The sequence below is a fragment of the Triticum urartu genome, chromosome 7A (assembly GCF_056163025.1).
Source record: "Triticum urartu cultivar PI428250 chromosome 7A, HENAU_Tu73, whole genome shotgun sequence".
NCBI lineage: Eukaryota > Viridiplantae > Streptophyta > Magnoliopsida > Poales > Poaceae > Triticum > Triticum urartu.
Window position 1 is genome coordinate 752,078,564 of NC_141879.1, and position 14,927 is coordinate 752,093,490.

Sequence of the window (14,927 nt, forward strand, 5' to 3'; positions counted from 1 at the left end):
GTAGGAAGACGTTGTGCTACTTTCTAACCGCATCTTCGCGATGACAAACCAGGGGACTTATTTTGTATGGGACACATCCTACGATATACTCCCTCTCTCCCAGTTTATTTGTTTTGAATCTTTTTGTTTTATAAGTTTCAAATTCAAATTTAGAGCTCCCCATCAAATGTTGAGATTACAATGTCCATTAAATCGTTCCGTTCATGTATAGTAAAGAAACAAATCTCGAGTTCCGTGCATGAGTTCGTGCTGTGGGAGCACCACAAGCCCTGGCGCAGGACTTACATTTCCCTCTCAGGGCCGTCGGGACTGAGCTTCAGCGCCTTACTACACCTACCTTTGAGTCAATAACATGTGGACCCGATAGGTGACTAGTCCACATGTAATGCTCCCGAAGGCAGAGGGGCAGTGGGGCCAAGAGGGGTGAGCCGCAGGTCGGGGGATGTGTGGTTTCATGGGTTCGAGCGGCGTCGTGGGAATCGCGGGTGGCTGTGGTAGAAACTTGATGATCGCCGCATTTTAGGTGGCCCACATGTCATGCACACAAAGGCAGAGGGGCGGTGCGGCCGAGAGGGGTGAGGCGCATGTCAGGGGGCGTGGTGCTGTGGGTTGGAGAGGCGTCGTGGGAATCGCGAGATGAAACGTGATGGTCGCCGTAGTTGAACTTCCATGGACAAGCTGTCATGTCTACGGACACATGCATTGCATACCGATCACTGGAAGGAGTAGCAGAGAAAGCTATATATGCGGATAAATAGTTCCTTATAGTTAAGCGGACCCACACTACTACTCTGTTCCAAAGACATGAACACCATCGAAATAGTCCATCTATATCAATATACACCGAGAGGGAATAATTTTTTTCAAGAGAGGAAATAGTTCGTCCATCCATAATGCCCTCGTGCTGGTGCAGCGTTTTCTTCTTCTTCTTCTTCTTCTTCTTCTTATTCTTATTCTTCTCATTCTCTGTGGGAGACGGGTTCGCAACAAGCTCTTTGGACCATGCAGCTACCCCGAAACTCACACGGGCATCGAGGGAAGCATATTTTATCCGCTCATACGTCAAGGGATAATTCTCCCATCCAGACGACCTTAATGCCACCGTCTCGTCACCCTTCTAAAGATTTGTACCGAGCACAAAATTTTCTACGTCGAATAGGGATGGTGTCTGTTTAGCACAATCTTCTACAGGAATTTTGATTCTGTTTTGTAGGTCAACGATGCTTTTCAAATCAAGGTTGTACGGATCCAGCTTCTGTTTGTCCCCTTCGATTGCTGCCCCACAGAAGTATACGTCCTCCCGAGACAAGAAATGGTGAAGCTCACCTGGTATGGAGGGCAAGTGTATTATGTGGTACACCAAAACATCATCTTCGCGGCACAGCTGAAGGACGGCGGCGCGCTGGATCTTCCCAGGGGCACGCTCCGTGTACTCTGCGTCGAGACCGATGACCCTCGTCTCTACCTTTTTGAGGGAGTTGGATACATTGTTGATCCACTGCCGAACAACCCTTGGTTGGACGGTGACGGTGGAAACTATGCGCATCGAGCCTTCGACGAGGACATGTTGGACGCTAAAAACCTGCATCTCGATCTCTTTCGCCATTTGGAACCGCTGGAACGGAGGGCTATGGTTTGGAGAATTAGGATTAGATGGCTAGTCTAACTCAAGTAGTAGATGATTATTTAAAGAGGTTAAAACAATGTGAACGCAGTGGGGTTTGGATGCAAATGAAGACGAATGGGAGAAGTGGCGTGCAGGCAGTTGATTAGATGGCTAGGTAGACTAAACGAAAAGGCTATGCGGGTAGACTGAGGAGTCGTACCTGTTCGTGTACGTGCCCATCCTTCTTAATAGGTGGGACCTATGCAAACAGATAAAAAATGTGTCGTAGCTTTTCTTTTGAGCGCGTGAGTGGGAGACACAACATTCTCTGGTTAAGGAATACTCCCTCCGTTTAGGTGAGTATAAGTCACCTTATGAAAATCGGGTTTTCCCAAAACCTTTAGGCGTGGAGCATTAACTTCCTGCTCGATCCCCTCCCAGCCTCGTTAGCCAGCGTTCTCTTCCTCTGCTGCCGCGTTCTACCTTTCCATTTTTCCTCTTCTCAAGTGTGGAACGATCTGCATGCCGTCCTTGATGCACCAGAACGACCATTGCATGCATCGTGGCAGGGCGTTGATTGGGCATGCACGAGAATTTGGTTCTGCTCGCAATATGGATGATACCTGAACGATGAAGTGAACAGGCATGCTAGCACGGGAGACCTATTTCCGTTGTACAATACTGGAGTACTCATGTTCCTACTAGTAGTAGTACAACTGTGGTACACTTGATGGTCAAAATACTATTCATCCGGTCCTCACAGTGAAGTGACAACACCCTGCGCCTGACACTAGTCCAGGCGAGGTGGCGTGTTCGGGTTACCAAAGTCAGCCTCACCCTATGCACTGTGTAGTCTGTCACCGCCGCTGTACAGCACATTGGCGCCTCGCCTTGTCTCCCTCTCTGCTCCCATAGCACCACTCCATCTCCATCTCCTTCTCCGTCTCCGTCTCCTTCTCCATCTTACTGTGCCCCCGTGTACCGTCGCCTCACTCGCCTCCCCCAGTACCACTTTTCCCTCGCTAGCCGCTCCAGCACCGACATCCTTCTCCCCCGTAAATCAAGCGCCTTCCAAACTCTACCATGGCCGAACGCGAACCGCGCAGCATCCATATGAGCCGCGATTGGAGCAATCTCCCCAGTAACATCCTCGACCTCTATTGTTCGTGTATGGATATGCTGACCGCCCTGCGGCGGGCTATATGCTCGAGGGACATGCACACGGCCATCGTCGAAGCGAGGCCTAAGCTTTTCAAGACACCCTGCTTGCTGCTATCTGGTCTTGCGAGATTGGCTCACCATGATACGGAGGCGTGCATGATGCCCCTCGACTTCAATCCAATCTCCATTAGCTGAAACTTCTTTGCAGGTATGTAGTGTGTCGTCGTACATCATTTCCCTCGACATCGATCCAATCACCATCGCCCAAAACTTCTTGGCCGGTATGTACTGGGTCGGCATGAACTCCCACTGGATGGCTGCCTTCAGAGAAGACGGTAAAAAGTTGGTGCTCGTGAACTTCCAGACCTCCCATGAGATTATCCTTCCTCCATTGGATTATATAGAGTATTACCATCGCGGACCAAGTACCCACACAACAAGCGAATTACGCAGACTTCAAGCTAATTGCCTTGTTAGACCGCGGACTCGCCTATCTTTACGTCGGTGCCTTTTTTAGCTGGAGACAACTCAGCTCGCAGTGGATCATCGTCAAAGCTGATACACACTTCTGTGATGCTATTGAACACAATGGCACCATCTACGTGATCGACAAAGCAAATGGCACCACGTATTGCTGGGACGGCGCGTGTAAGTTGTTTCCGTCTCATGTTAATGATGATGGCATGAGACTGTTTGAACTTTTTGTGATGATTGGCATATCCCTGTTTGAGCAGAATTTGAGTAGAACTATGGCAATATATTAGAGATGCCGTAAATCATCTATATTTGGAATGAGTTAATTCATGCGATTGTGACCATGTCATTACAGTCAATTTGTACCCTGAATAATCAAACGGTTAGGAATATATGGATATTATCCTTATTTTACAGTAATCTATATACTACTACTAAATATGAGTGTGTATCAATGGCCATTTTAGTTTCCTCATTTTCATGATGTAGAAACATGCACCACACTGTTGGTTTCATCTAACCATACATTAGGGAAGTAAATGTGCATATGGAGAACTCTATATTTGGACGTAGTGAAATCCTGCAATGCTTACCATGTGTACATACCTATATTCGCCCTTCAGCAATCAATGGCTAGAATAATATCCTCACAAAAATTTTGCCGACAGAACATGAGTATATAACAATGCATGGTCTGTTAGTTACCTTGAAGAATTTGTTTGTGAGGACAGAACATGATTACATAACATGCATGACATGGTAGTTTCCTGTGAAGAATCGATTGCGAGATAACATGAGTAAAACCATGCATGGCACTTCTATATTTTCAAACCCAGTATACATTTCCCTGTATTTTCCTCCCAGTTCCAACAGGGACATATCAATGTTGTTTCTTGCATTATCCTACTCATACTCTGAACAATGCTGATCTTACATTAACAATGCCTGTCCTTTCTGATATGATGCAGTGTCCCTACAGTTACTGCCCTTTGTAATTACACCACCTTTGCCAAAAATAGGGAAGCACAACTGGTTCCTCGCTCGATGAGACGACGGCAAAAGACTGATGATCATTCGGACACATGAGCCGGAAAAGTTATATTGCAAAAACCCCACTATATACAAGCACCGTGTAATACATGAGTATCCGGACAGTGGTTGTTACGTCTATGAGCAGGATACCATCTTGTTGGGGCCTTTAGGATTTTTTAGTTGGAGGCGGGTAAACAGCCTTGGTTCACACTCCCTGTTTCTCAGACTCAATTATCCGATTAACCAGGAGATCACCGTTGGCAAGGTCCTTGATGGCAGAGAGGCTCTGTTTGCTATGGAAAACTGTGTCTACACGGCGAGCCCTAGGAGTTGGGGAGCATACTCCCCTGATTGTCAACGATACAGCCTGCAGCCAAAACAAGGTGAGAATGACAAAGGCATCCGGATTAACTTTGATCCTTGGATGTCTCAATTACGACAGGCAGTGATGTGGTTCAAGCCTTCAGGTTGATAGGTAATTGGGCTGTTGCATCAAAAGGGTGGAGTACTGGTGTCTCCGGATCACTGGTCGCTGAAGCGGGGCCGCAAATTATGATGGTGTTGGATCATCTCTTTGAGTGACTTTGTTGTCTTTGCTGCTAGTTCTGGATGGGTAGTTCTTTCTTTTGTTATGCATATTCCTTGTCATTTGGTCATCCTCGTCTATGTCACTCTTCCTATGTAATAGTTGCTTCTGTTTAGAATGTCATTCTCGTCTGGATCACGAGAGTCTGAGCGCTGCAGATGGGTACGTTTTGGTGGTGTAGCAAGACTTCTTAGAACTATCATGTCTTGCTGTTTATGTCAGTAGTAGTCACTAGTCAGTGTTTGAATGTTGTATATATCGTTGTTTCGAACTGTTTATTGTCTCGAACTACTGGTGGGCTAAATGAGGGCATCACCATTCTCCAGTGTTCAGAGTATATCTCCTTTTTTCAAGTTATATAATTTGATCTCACTGTCTTTTCGATGATGTACACTTGTTTGGGCCAGTGAGGTGTCGTTGAATATGGGCCGAGTAGTAATGCAATGCCAAACAGGTCAATTATAACTCTCGGGCCAGGCTCTCAAAAGATCCTGAAAAAAAAGGCCGGGCTCTCCAAAAAATAAAGAATAAGGACTCTTAGGCCGACATGTGGGCGCCACCGGTGTTTTCGTGTGCTTGCGCACCGAGAGCATATTGGCGCGTGCTCGAAATTCATGCTACCTTTTCATCCCCAGTCTCCCACCCCTCCCCCACCTTTGGAATCTCGATTCCTACTCCAGTTCCCCCAAATCCCTCTCCTGTACTCCCTGTACTCAAGCGCACTATCATGTCGCCGGTCAACGCGGATCTCAGAGGCGGAGATCCTGAGGTTCGTCCTGCATTCGGTCGCTGCGTGCTGTCGCTCAACAGTGGCATGGTGGCGCTTGACAACCAGTTTGTCGGCAAAGTGTTGATGGTAACTGAGGGAGTCCTGGATTAAGGGGTGTCCGGATAGCCGAACTATCATCGTTGGCCAGACTCCTAGACTATGAAGATACAAGATTGAAGACTTCGTCCCGTGTCCGGATGGGACTTTCCTTGGCATGGAAGGCAAGCTTGGCGATACGGATATGTAGATCTCCTACCATTGTAACCGACTCTATGTAACCCTAACCCTCTCCGGTGTCTATATAAACCAGAGGGTTTTAGTCCGTAGGACGAACAACAATCATATCATAGGCTAGCTTCTAGGGTTTAGCCTCCTTGATCTCGTGGTAGATCTACTCTTGTACTACCCATATCATCAATGTTAATCAAGCAGGAGTAGGGTTTTACCTCCATCGAGAGGGCCCGAACCTGGGTAAAAACATTGTGTCCTTGTCTCCTGTTACCATCCGCCTAGACGCACAGTTCGGGAACCCCTACCCGAGATCCGTCGGTTTTGACACCGACATTGGTGCTTTCATTGAGAGTTCCTCTATGCCGTCGCCATCAGGAAGGATGCCTCATCCCATCTTTAAAGACGGCACCGTTGCCAAAGGAGCTTTGGTCATCGGCCAAACTCTCCGGTAAGGGGGTTTTCTTATGACTGCCTGTTCGGCCGCCGCCCCGACGATGACTTCTCGGGTCATCAAAAGCAATCTTCACGTCAACTCGGAACTCGCCGAGCAGTTAGATCCGATGGAGCTCTCCTCCTTGAACGAGCTCTTGGATCGCATCGCCGCCCTGGGAGTTGCTACAGATTACGACCAGATTGGGCCTAAAACCGATCTGAGAGAGATTAACTCTCCCCAGGCTACCGCCCACGTTGCTGTGGTAGAGGAACAATACGGCGACCCTTCTTCTATCCTAAGGACTAGCTATGTCCGGATTCCTGACCCCTCCATGTCGGATTCCCGCGGAGGGGAGAACACCACTCAAGCCCTGAACTTAAAGTCAGGCAGCGGGCCAGATTCATCGGACAACGTCCAAGAACCCAAGCTTCCAAGTTCGGAAGCTTCTTGGCCCCTGAGTCTTAGATCGGACGGAGTTCGGAATTTAACTCCACCTGCCCACCCAAACATAAGCGATCTATCCCAAATCCGGCAAGAGCCCACTGAAACAGTACATCATTACTGGGCCAGGTTCCTCCTGGTCATGAACAGGATAAAGGACTGCCGTGAAGAGGATGCAATTTTATTCTTCTGCATTAATTGCACGGACGAAGGAATCCTCAACGCCGTAAGTCGTCGTGAAATTACACGCTTTGCCGACTTGGCGTCCATAGTACGAAAGTACTGTGCGATGGAGAGCGCCTGGAAAACCAAAATCAAATTTTGGGATAATCCGGCCTTGAACACAACTCCAGTCCAAAGTAAAAGGGTGCATCATTACCAGGCACCTGGGTTAAATACCAAAAAGCAAAAACCCTTTAAAGGGCATGGAACCGTACTGGAAGGATGGCTCAACGGACCCTGCAAAATTCATAGTACAGAGGGCGCCACACCAACTCATAGCCTTAGAGCATGTTGGATACTACGGCAGGTGGCCAAAAGTGGCGAAGAGCTTTTAGCTCCAGAGCACCTGCCCAGCAATACCAGCACGGTATTAACAGTCTTCGAAACTTTCGCATCAAATAATATGCAGAAACGAACACTTCGCAGCCTCACCGAAGTCCACCAGGTAGCAACAATAAATCCATGGAGTGACACGGCTATTACCTTTAACGCCAGTGACGAACCTAAACTCGGAACAGCCCGAGCACCAGCTGCATTGGTCCTCAGTCCAATAGTGGACGGCTTTCGCCTTACCAAGGTACTCATGGATGGCGGCAGCGGATTAAACCTCATTTACGAGGAAACCCTTCGATAAATGGAAATAGACTGGAGCCGCATTGAGCGAAGCAGCGTAACCTTTAAAGGAATAATCCCAGTAGGGAAGCATGTTGTACAGGAAAAATCACACTGGATGTGGTGTTCGGCACGCCGGATAATTACAGGTCCGAGGAGGTCACATTCCAAGTGGCCCCATTCAGCAGTGGATACCACGCTCTATTAGGGAGAGAGGCATTCACAATTTTTCAAGCTATACCCCATTACGGGTACATGAAGCTCAAAATGCCCGGACCCAACGGAATCATCACTCTTGCTAGTGACCCGGACATAGCAGTCCGCGCCAGAAAAAAAAAACAGCCGCACTTGCCCTTGAGGCACTATCCGAAGCCCTAGCGGCCTAGGAACTCACTGCGCTGCGCTCCATAGTGAACAGGGACGACGTGATACTCGATAAGAGATCCAAGTCCACCTCTTTTAAACCGGTGGACGAAATAGTCAAATTCCAAGTCCATCCAAAGGACCCTACAAAAACGGCCTCCATCGGGGCACAATTAAACCCTGATGTAGACGCCGCACTACGAGAATTCCTACGCAAAAACTGGGACATCTTTGCCTGGCACCCTTTAGACATGCCAGGAATCCCATGCCGGCTGGCCGAGCACAGCCTAAATATCCTAAAAGGATTCAAGCCAGTCAAACAAGCTCTTCGGCACTTCTCCGAACCCAAGAGACAGGCCATGGGAGAAGAACTAGCCAAACTATTGGAGGCCGGATTCATTAAAGATATAAAACATCCGGACTGGCTAGCAAACCTGGTAATGGTACCAAAGAAGGACAAATCCTGGCGCCTGTGTGTCGATTTCAAGGACCTTAACAAGGCTTGCCCAAAGGATCCCTTCCCCCTTCCCCGCATCGATCAAATTATCGATGCTACCGCAGGACACGATTCATTGTGCTTCCTCGACTCATACTCCGGCTACCACCAAATTAAGATGGCAGAGCCAGACCAAGCCGCAACAGCATTCATCACTCCATACGGCCCATTCTGCTTCAACACAATGCCCTTCGGGCTCAAAAACTCCTGCGCAACATATCAGCGCATGATTCAGACATGTCTGGCAAATCAAATCGGCAAAACAATGGAGGCATACGTAGATGATGCGGTCATCAAATCCAAGCATGTTGAAACTCTAGCAGATGATTTGAGGCTCACATTCGACAATCTCCGAGCATATGACATTAAGCTCAACCCGGAAAAATGTGTTCTCGGCGTACCAGCCGGAAAGCTCTTGGGTTTCATCGTATCCGGTAGAGGAATTGAAGCAAAACCAGCCAAGATCCGAGCTCTGTCACAATTGGATATCCCAAAAGACCTCAAACAAATACAAAAATTGACTGGATGCGTGGCGGCTCTAAGCCGCTTCATCTCCCGCTTAGGAGAAAAGGCATTACCCTTTTATCGCCTCCTGCGGCGCACCGAACACTTCGAGTGGACGGATACCGCCACGGCCGGACTCGAAGAAATCAAAGCCAAATTGGCAACAAATCCGGTCCTGGCCGCGCCCAACACGGGCGAACCAATGCTATTATACATCGCGTCAACCCATCAAGTTGTAAGCGCGGTGCTCGTTGTCAAACGAGAAACGGACAGACATAAGTTCCCTCTTCAAACCAGTTTACTACGTGTCCACTGTCCTAACTCCATGCAAGTCACGGTACCCGCATTATCAAAAGATAGCATACGCGGTGTTCATGGCATCCCGGAAGCTGCGACACTATTTACAAGAGTGTTCGATAACAGTAGCCTCCGAAGTACCTCTTAATGACATTATAAACAACCGCGACGCAACGGGCCGGATTGCCAAATGGGCCATCGAGCTCCTCCCGTTCGACATAAATTACAAGCCACGGCGAGCTATTAAGTCACAGGATTTGGACGACTTCATCACCGAATGGACCGAAGCCGAACTCCCTAAAGAGTATGACGCATATTCCAACTGGATCATGCACTTCGACGGCTCCAAAATGTTGGCTGGCCTGGCGGCTGGCGTCGTTCTGACGTCCCCAACCGGAGATACAGTCCAATACGTACTCCAGATAGTGTACACGGACTCCAACAACGCGGCTGAATACGAGGCCCTTCTACATAGTCTCCGGATGGCAGTCTCCATGGGCATCAGCGCCTAGAGGTCCGCGGGGATTCAAACCTCGCGATATCCCAAATAAATGGAGACTTTGATGCCAAGGATCCGAAAATGGCAGCTTATCGCAACGCCGTCCTAAAAATGTCAGGTCGGTTTGAGGGGCTCGAATTTCACCATATAGCCCGGGAGAACAACCAGGCAGCAGACGTGTTGGCACGCATTGGCGCAAAGCGCGATGCCGTCCCTCCCAACATCTTCCTAGAGAGGCTTTTCAAGCCATCCGTACTATGAGAGGGAGAGTTCGGAAATAACAGCCCGGACCCAACCACACTACCCCTCACCGAACATTCTGACATCGTTGGCGGCCCCGCCAACGAAATAACACCATCAGCCCACACAATAATGGCAGTCATTGCCCCGTGGACAGAACCATTCCTAGCCTATCTAACTAGGCAGGAACTTCCCGAGGACCAAAACGAGGCCCGCTGCATAGTGCGGCGATCTAAAGCCTATAAGGTCCATGAGGGAGAGCTTTATAAGAAAAGCACAACCGGAGTCCTTCAAAGGTGTATCTCCGAAGAGGAAGGGCGAAATCTTCTGGCTGAAATTCATGCCGGACTCGGCGGGCACCACGCCGCAGCCCGGGCCCTTGTAGGCAAGGCCTTCCGTACAGGATTTTATTGGCCGACGTCCCGGGCAGATGCTCAGGACTTGGTCCAACGATGTGTAGGATGCCAGCTCTTTGCTAATCAAAGCCACATGCCACCTACCGCCCTCAAAACTATACCCATCACCTGGCCGTTCGCGGTCTGGGGGCTTGATATGGTTGGACCCCTTAAAGGAGGAACCCACAAGCAAAAATACCTACTGGTCATGGTGGATAAATTCACCAAATGGATAGAGGCAAAGCCTGTTAAGACGGCCGAATCCAGACCGGTGATAGACTTCATATCAGGGGTAGTACACCGTTACGGCGTCCCCCATAGCATCATCACTGACAATGGCACGAACTTCACGGACGACGAGGTCAAACTCTGGTGCAAAAATATGGGCATCAAGCTCGACTACGCTTCAGTCTATCACCCTCAAACTAACGGTCAAGTCGAGCGAGCAAACGGTCTAATCATGAGCGGCATTAAACCAGACTAGTGCGGTCCCTCAAGGAATCTAACACGCACTGGGTAGAGGAGCTCGACTCCGTACTATGGGGGCTGCCGACCACGCCGAATCGCACTACCGGATCCACGGATACATAATTATATCCAGCCCTATCCATAAGGCTGGTTGTAATGGGGAGTATCATCGTGCATATGATACTAGTCGATGATACTACCGCTCATGGAGTAGTATCATGTAGTACTTTATTTATTTTCATGCATGACACATAGTAGCATAGCATTTATTATGATACGGTATCATGATATGATACTTAGCCCTCTCTATCTTCCTTTAATTCTATGACAGCTCATCAAAATTGCCTAGCTGGCAATGCATGATACTAGCTATGATACTCCCATTATGATCAGCCTAAATAATCGGGTCGGGTTCGGGCACTGCCCATGGGCGTAAAAATGTACCCAAACCCTATCCATTTGGGTTAGATATCCGCAGGTATCTATGTGCATGGATAAAATTGCCATCCTTACTTGCTAGTCTGACCTCGCTAGTCATGAACAACACCATGAACTTGCTAGTCTGACCTCGCTAGTCATGAACAACACCATGAACTTACAGCTATACATGCTAGACTCACCTCTCTGAATTAAAAATTGCGGTTGCAGGATTGGCGCATAGTTACATTAACTAACACTTAGTATCCCTCTCAACTGAATCCGTGATTGCTTTTGTGAAGAACAACAACATGGCTGTAGCTGCAAGTAAACATGCAACTTTGACTCTGCTCTCTTCTTTCTTGTGAGATCATGACAATGTCAGTTTTTCTTTTGATTATAAGAATGAAGGAAGGAAGGACGGTTTTTAGTGCGAATATGATTGCAAGGACCGTCGGCAAAGGAAGGGAAGACACTTCATCCAGCAAGTTTGCTTAATTCGGAGTCAGACTGTTGAGGGCCAAGGTCGACGGCATATGTCCATGGGACTATTACATAGTCGAGCCTTAAAGGACGAGCGGTCTCCATGGGACTCTGCTCTCTTCTTTCTTCTGAACCCAGTTCCATGGGTGTAAACTGGGAATACATTCAGTCTCCATCCTTATGATCCAACCAGCATGTATGTACAACCGTTACACTTGCAAACAAGCAAGATGCCAGCTTTCAACTGTGTAACCATTCTCGACGAATACTGGTCGTGAACATTCCATGCATAGTGATGAATCAGGCAAATAGTGGTCATGACGGGGGTTTGAACTGATCCACCAAAGAGGAGCAGAGAACTTTACCCAGAGTGAGAGGAAAACTGACAAGGACTCCTGGCAAGCCAAATGGCCTCAAGCTGGATTACTTGGATCACTAGTCAGAATTGTTGCAGCTGATCTTGGCATTAGACTTTCGACAGGACTAACCAGTCCTCCACAAGGCTGGGTTTCCCTTCAGGTACCAAATGAGTTAATCAACTGTCCAAAACACTTTACAATGTCATTTCCCCACTCAGCAAGGACAGCTAACACTAATAGCTGGAGTACAACTGAATGAATTATGCCCGGACACCATGACATGTATAAACGTAGATACATGACTAACCTGTTACAAGCGTACAACCGAATGAATGTTTGCGAATTCTTATAAGCAACTAAAGGATATAGAGAAATCACAGATAGTCTGCAGTCTCCATGCAGCTACATCATTAATTATTCGTTGAACCGTATCAAAGTTTGGTGGCAATAATATAAAATACTCACCACTTTCGGATTGCTTTCTTCATTTCAGTTGGGAAATTCGATCCTTAAAAAATCTAAGAAACAAATTTGACGATCAAGCAATCATCGCTTCAGCCTCTAACGGCTGCTGAAGGTCACCAAGTAATTTTGGGACACTAGTCAATCAGTACGAATGAATCTATCATATAGAAACTGCAGCACACATCCACCATCGTTTGAACTATTGTCACAAGACGTACTGTCATCTCTCGAACTACTGCCAACAATATAAGACACACAATACTTGGTTTTGCCAGATATACGACAACACAGATTTTAGCGTTTTGTTGGTTCCATTGCCATCAAGGGCTTGCACTGAATTCACGCGTGCAATCTGATGTAACCAAGTTGTGCAGCAGGATGCGAGCGATCCATCCACTATAACTACACGGCCCGTCGGCTACTTTAATTCCCTTCCACCTGCTCACATCAAAGAGTTAAAGTACATGAGATACCATATACAATTATGCATACATACAATTGATTCGAGTATACACTAGTGCAGAGCTGCTAAAGTATTTGTCCAAATCATGCAGGCTATCGGATGAATCAACAACCAATGCAATAATTAGGTAACAGTCAGTCAATCAATAGGTGATATCAGCACATTGCTAACAGCTGTATCGATCACCTCAGTTTCTTTCCAAGTATTTTCACACATTACCGAGGGATTAAACGATTTCTGAACAGCAACATTAGAAATACCAGCTAGAAGAATATAACTAGCTTCCAGGTTTCAAACATGCCGAATGAGTTAAGCATTTGACATTTGATTCTACAGTTACTCATTTTAATATTTTATATGAATGTTAACATGTATTAAACATTACTGCTATGATCATCTACTCCCTCCGTCCCATAATATAAGAGCGTTTTTGACACTACATACACGTATCTAGCAAAGGTATTCGAGCATCCACAAACAAAATATAACAAGATTAGATCACTCCTACATTATGAGGACTAGGAATGAACAATCACCTGGTCCATAGACACTCCTGAAAGAATGACAGTAAGAAATAGTATTACGGGCGTCGCCAAGCTTCCTAGATTGCATAGACTCTAGTTGAACCATATAGACACTCCCGTTCACATATAAAAATATCCCGTCGGTATCCTCAACATATCCTAGTATAAATTTCAGCCATGTCTTCTCCCCCTCGACCTGAGGAGGGATCCCAAGAATTTTATGCATCTCAATGGTCTTCCACAACATCCATGTGGATACACCGTGGCAATTCACATTCCTCTGCCACATTTGAATGTTATTGTAATGGTGAGACATCATGGCAAGACCAACTGCGCCATCCTCTGCCTGGATGATCTGATGGTTCCCTGAATGATACATATGGGGAGGCCCCTCGATCACATCAAGGATTTGCCTTTCCAAATCAAACCCAAGTATACCCTATCACATACTTAAATGACCAGTAAAGTACATTGCCAACAAGGGTGCTAAAATAATCGTCAAAACAACCATGATACCGAACCTCTGCTGAGATGAGATCGACCCATGTGTCAGTCTCAGAGGAATAAACAGAGGTGAGAGGTCGACCATTCTTAGCGTACACAAGTAGCAAGACCACCTTAAAGGGGGTGGTGTGGCAATCGCCGTGCACGTGGCCCCGTTCGCGGGAAGCACATAGCACCGCCCCATTGATGTAACGCCCCTTGAACTCAGGTAGAATTGGCACACGATGATGGCTGCTGGTGGTGTGGTCGCACACGAAAACATCCACGCGCTCCCGGTGTATGATGAGGAAGCGGCCGTGGCGGCAACTGAGCAAGCGGGCCCCTTTGTCGAGGTACGGAGGTGGGATGCGGTCGGGATCGGGCAAGATGGGAGTAAACTTGGGCTCATCACCGGGATGATGTAAGAAGGCGCCGAGGAGGGTCGGCTCCCGATGGTGCGCGCGGAAGCGGCGGAGGAATCCGTGGTCGGTGACGAGGCCCCGCCAGCGCTTGGAGACGGCGGAGGCGCGCGGGAGGGAGGACGGCATAGGAGGGAGACAGAGGAGGATCTCCCCCAGCAGGTCGTCATCTTCCAGCGCCGCCGGGGAACTGCGGCGGCGGCGAATCATTGCTGGCCGCCCGGCGTGCGTAGATGTGGGGTTGAAGGCGGATTAGCAACTCGCACATACGCACGGGGGCGGGGTGAATCGTAGTGGGTTTTCTTTGCTCACACGCATGCTGCACGGCGGCATATTTGGGCCTTGACGACCGACAGGCCCAGTTCGTTCGTCCCCTGCTGGCTTAATGATGAAAAATATAAATAAAAAAATAGAAGAACTAAATGCATGTTCCTACTCTTGATTTTTTATAGACAAAAAAACTGTTCTGTTGAGCCATACACAAA

General features: G+C 47.8%; 1 pseudogene; it reads right to left on the minus strand.

Moving 5' to 3' along the window:
* Nucleotides 1-13,154: 13,154 nt before the first annotated feature.
* On the minus strand, nucleotides 13,155-14,652 carry LOC147962825 (uncharacterized; annotated as a pseudogene).
* Between the last annotated feature and the right edge of the window lie 275 nt (nucleotides 14,653-14,927).